General features: G+C 38.5%; 1 non-coding gene across 1 annotated transcript; it reads right to left on the bottom strand.

Annotated features, from left to right (window-relative positions):
- Positions 1-5419: 5419 nt before the first annotated feature.
- LOC121848185 lies at positions 5420-5544 on the bottom strand. The gene has a single exon (XR_006084903.1). It is a non-coding gene; the product is annotated as a U6atac minor spliceosomal RNA (small nuclear RNA).
- Positions 5545-5857: the final 313 nt, after the last annotated feature.

Here is a 5857-nt window from a genome sequence, read left to right as displayed (position 1 = left end):
GTTAGTTGTCTGGAAACTACCTTTCTCACAGCTCTGTCACTCTGATTTGCATTATCATTTTTGCGCTGATGGGTTTATCAGACTTGATTGCTATATCTGTGAAATAACTAGAACTGCTGGTCCCTCTGGCATCATGAATCATCCAATGCTCCCTTTTCATCCTGTGTTATCATGGGTGCCAATCTCCGAGTTGTTATGTAGGGCAGATGTTGCAGTGGTTGTTAATGGTGGCACTCAGTTTTGTTCCTTGTGCTTTAAGACTTTGTAGATTTATGAACATCTGGCAGCTCCTCACTTGTGTTCAGAGAAATATGGAGACAGAATTAACATACAGTTCAGCCTCCATATCACTGAACCTACGGATCAATAATAACATGACTCTTCATGTTTGTGCACAGATCCTAAATTACAAATCGAGTTGAAAATGGTAATCAACATTGCATGATAAAATGCAGTTGCAATTTATTGTGGCTTTTGAACAATTCAGTCACAATACTTGCAGTAAGTATTCATCAGACCTTTTTGTGACTCCTCTTTCTGTCATTCCATCTTTCCGTCAACCCCCACCACACCCCCCACCACCACCGCCGTCATGCATTCAAATGTCTCCATAATGATCATCAGAAGCACAGCATCCACAGAGTGGGAGAATCTCAATTATTCTGGGGTTCACTACTTGTTCCCTCCAATGGTTATTGGATGTATTCAATAAGGTCTGAAAAGCAGTTCAATTTCTTTCAGACATCATTCAACACAGCAGCATTTTAAAAAACATTAGGTAATCACGCACCAGTGAGTCTGCAGCAAAATTACATATTAATGGCACAAGAACATTTTTGAACAGATTGTGGTTTCAAGCTATTATGTAAGATGCATTACAATTTATCATGATTCACCAAACGGACCCATTCCCATTTCAGCCTGAACTGTGTGGATGAAAACAGAAATCTCACTTACTTTAGTATGCTTCATGCGATTGGTGAGATTTATTTTCAGAGCTTCTGGGTGATCCTCTGAGATAAAAACACAATGGACATTGGTCTATTCAGTCCCATCCATCAAACTGGAGGTTCATTCTTACCATACACACTTCCTTATTAGGATTGTTACCCTCCATACTGAAAATATACTTTTGTCCATTCCAAAATGGTATCCAGTAAAGCCAGGGTGAGCCACCATGGAACCCTTCAAAGAGGAGGTTCAGATGAAGAAGATTTCAGGTTATTATTTATGAGGTGCCTACGGTCACCTCCCCCTCCCCCGGTGTTGTACTCCGCCACTGTTGGGCAGTCTGAAATGCTGCTCTGCAGGCTGGCTCACTTGATAGCACTATTGTCTCTGAGTCAGAAGATTATGAGTTCAAGACCCACGACGGGACTTTGAACTCACATAGTCTAAGATGACACCTCAATGGGGTTGTGTTGCATCAAGAGAGGTGTCATGTTGACATTAAAGATCCCATGGCACTATTCAAAAAGAGAATGGACTTTCTCCCGGTTTCCTCACCAATAACATCCCCAAAACAAAATGGTCATTCACTTTATGGATGTTTATGGGACATTGCTGTGTGCCAAATGGACTGCTGTGTTAGCTCATAAACGTTTTCACTCCATTTCACATTAAATCGTGAATTGTCCTCTTAACATGAAAGCTGCTAGACCAAATGCAAGGATTAAATTACTGTGCATTTTGGCAACATGAGTGGAATCTCCAGGTCATCGGAATGCTTTTAGTTATCAGTGGATTTTTGTTTATTGGTTGTGTTGATAAATTTGGCCGAAAATGCTTACGGAATACAATCTGCATTTATATAGCAGCGGTCACATAGGGAGGATGTCTTAAATGGTTTAGCAGGTTTGTATCTATAAAAATGTCAAAACATACTGAACATGTATTTCTCCTCAACAAAGTAAGCCTCTTAGTTGCCACTGATTGGAAACTTTAGATTTGAATATCTAATCAATTCATTTGGTTTTCATTGACTTATTGCCAAGTACAACTCAATATCAATATATCTTGAGCAATTCATCCTCAAAATGGAATTATAAATCAATATCATATGCAAAACATTTTTAGTCTGCTGACAGTTTGATCCACAGAAAGTCGTTGCTCATGCTTATGAATCTGTACTCCCAGTTTTGGAGAACTCATAGTTGCATTTTCTGTTTGCATGTTCTCTGCGGTGCATAATCTTTCCTCAGGAGAGGAATAGGTTTGTGTATAGACAACATGGTCCCTAGTTGGCAGAAGCCAAGGTACTAGGAGCCCTAAATGCACATAGTCATAATGAACCTACTGCATTGTAAACTCTCACTGATGAACATTCACCTTATATTGCTGATAATCCAATGTAGTGCTGGGGATGCCACCTTTTTTAGGTGGATGTTAAAGAAATTCCATAGCACAATTTGAAAATTGAAGGCAGTGTCCCAACCAAAAATCTCTCATTACAGTTGATCATTCATTTCACGGCTGTTGTGGGACATTGCTGTGTCCAAATTGACAGTCTACAAATGCACAATTTACGGTAATAATCCTGTGATGGTCTCTGAGATGACTTTCTGACATGAAAGGCACGGTATCAAATTCAAGAATTATTATAATCATTATTATCATTATAGTTTGAATAAGATAAAAGTTAAGGATGCTAGAAAGTGGAATACATACTTGGAACCTATCTGTCGAAATCAGATGATGTCAACAATCCTGCATGTTCTACAAAGCCAACACTAAAAACATAAATATGGATTTGGCATTCCACCATAAACATTTCCTTTTCCTATTCATTTTACAGTCAAACTACCTTGTAGCTGTTGATCAGGGCTCGGGATAGGAATGTCTCCCTTGTAACCTACTGAGTATTCTACTTAGCAAATGAAGACCATTAAGTGTTCAGCTTTAGCTGCTCTGGTCTAAGAATTAGTCAATCTAAATTTGTTGTTGCATTGTCTCTAGTTCAGGCTGATGCCATTTTTGATTACTCAGTATGTATATACAGAGGTATTGTACAATGTGTGAGGCATCGTGAATTATGGGGCGGTATGAGGCATCGTGAGTTAACAATGATATCGTATGAGGGGCTGACATGATAACTTATGAGTGCAGAGGGTAGTGAGATTGTGGTTCTTCTTGCCTGAAGCAGTGGCTAAATCAGATAGAGAAGATGCATTCAAGGGAAGTTAGACCTTCACATGAGGGAGAGGGGAAGAGAAGGTGTATGAGTGGGAGTAAAAGTGTGGGTGGAATTGTGTGTAGTATAAAACTGGCATGGACTAGTTAGGCCAAATGTCCTGTTTCCATGCTGTACATTCCTTTTAAACTTTGTAAGTAATGCTAAATTGTATACCATAGCTCTTCATTATTCTATGAAACGTTAAGCAAGCAAGTAAAATAACAATAATAATCCTTGCATTTAGTGTTGTGCCTTTCACATCAAGACACTGTACATCTCAACTCGCTACACAGAATTTACTCTCAAGTGTAGTGACTGTGTATTTGTGGGCAAAAGCTTGCTGGAAAGTTTTAAAGTGACTGGATTGTGGGCCATTTTGGTTTATAAGTCTGAAACTGTAATTATAATTCAAAAGATGTGATATTTTAGCAATGGATTTTGCACATTTGTTTCGCTAATAAGGAATGTAAAGTTCTGCTAAATCAGTTCTAACAAAACTAATACAAAAAGATTCATTACATTCTTCAATATCCTCTAAACTAAATCACACACTGTAACATGGTCTTAATTTGGATCTCCACCAACACAAAACGACAATCATGGAGTTTTATTATCTAATGTACTGGATGTAATAACACACTTCAGGAAATAATAATCTATCAGTACTGCAGCTTCAACAGGATAAAACAGGACCAAAGTGCTCATCATAGCATTACGTCTCTCTGGCTTTTCCATCAGCACACTGAACCACTCTTACCCATAATCGATGGAGCCAATCTCTTGCATTGTATTAAGTGTACGCACTTGTGCACATGTTAAACTCTGTATGTCATTATATTATTTTTCTTCTTAATTAATTTAATTGAACACTGATTAAATACAAATCACAGAATTCCTTCCCCAAGTGCTGGAAAGACATTTAAAAATTACTTACTGCTCAGTGACTGGGGCTTAAGTTGAATTCGCTAAAATTCCTTTTTCATTTACTCGACCAAAATTATCACTGGTTGTGAACTGAGACAAGTTTGAAGGTGTGTTTGATATCACCCCATGTCCCAGAATAAGAGCAAAATGGCCACACACCAATACAACAGGAAACACAGATGCAGAATTGTGAGGGTCAATTTCAAGACATATATGAGGAATTATATCTTTACACAAAGACTGATAAGCAGCTGGAAAGGGTTATCGGGAAGGTTGGCAGAGATCAGCTTAAGGTTGTAATGGGAAGAAGGTAAAGGACATTCTGTGAGGAAGGGCCCTGAAGGGCTTTCTTTATCCGTACCTCTCTTGTGATCACTTGTGAATGACGTGGATACAAATATACAATGTATCAGATGAGACATCAATAAAATAGACCCCATTTACCTGTTCAGGTGGAAGTTAAAGATCCCACAATATAAAATCTATTGGCAGTGTTTAGCTCTTCAGTTGTTTCAAAAAGATTTTTTGAAAAAACTGTTATTAAAAAGCATCAAATAGTATGGCAGTCCATTGAGAGACTATTTTTTTTACCTACCTCTGCACTGACATGATTCACTTCATTTATCCACCAGTGTTTAATACACTGTGGAGTTGTGAAACCACATGTTATGAAATAATAATCATTCTTTCAGCTACTACCAGCACCATTTTAATCCCCCATGATCCAGATGTTAACAAAATAGATTGCTTGTATTGCCTGCGTCTTGATTGATCAGGCACCAGTGAATTCTGAAGAGCCAGAAGCTTCACCAAGTACAGTATTGCACACTCAAGAATTTTCCCATATGTATATCTGAAATGTAGTTTTGTATTGTACCAAACTTCTACCTTATTTCAGATGACCATGTGTCACTTTTTGAAATTGGTTTGGTCAGCTGGGTGCCTGATACACACGGAAACTCATCACCATGATTAAGGGTATCCAAACTAGACTGAGTGTTGCACATATAATAATAATAATCTTTGCATTTGATGTAACGCTGTTCATGCCTTCTAGACATCTCAAAGCGGTTCACAGAATATACTGTATGTAAACTGAATTGACTGTATATTTGTGGGCAAAATGCAGCAGCCAATTGCGCACAGCAGTATCCCACAAACAGTGATGGATTCAGTGACCAATTTATTATTGTTTTGTTTTGGAGGGATTATTATTAGGTGTGTGGAGTAAGGAAACTTGCCTAAGGTTTTGCCCTACCTGGAATTGAACCAAGGTGTCTCGCTTACAAGTTGAGTGCTCTAACCACTGAGCTACAGGACTCCACAAACCTGGTTAGATGCCACGAAGTTAGTGGCAATGCCTTAACCATTATGTGTTGTGAAGACCACAAGGGCCTCTTCCATCCTTATCAAGGGGAGTGTTAACCTTCTCTTCTTTCATACGATACAATGTATGCCACCTACACATGGACATTTCTCTGTCTCTGGAATGGATTCCACACATTCTCTCCAGGGAGAAACAATCTGTTTAGCTAATAGTAGAAAGTATTAGATGCACGTTAGAGAGAGCAAAGGTTTGGGGACGCCGGAGTGTGTGTTGGGATACTGTTGGAATTTAGCTAACTAAATTCACTTTGACATCCATTGTCTGACAAGCTTCAAACTGCTTGCCAATGACCAATTAACAGTAAAGTAATTCAAATTGTCACATAACTAGTTAATACAATTTGGGGATCCCAATTCACAAGCAACAAGTGGATG

Source organism: Callorhinchus milii, unplaced genomic scaffold (genome assembly GCF_018977255.1).
Source record: "Callorhinchus milii isolate IMCB2004 unplaced genomic scaffold, IMCB_Cmil_1.0 Scaffold2, whole genome shotgun sequence".
Lineage (NCBI taxonomy): Eukaryota > Metazoa > Chordata > Chondrichthyes > Chimaeriformes > Callorhinchidae > Callorhinchus > Callorhinchus milii.
Note: the sequence above shows the minus strand (reverse complement) of the source record. Positions and strands in the feature narration are given on the sequence as shown.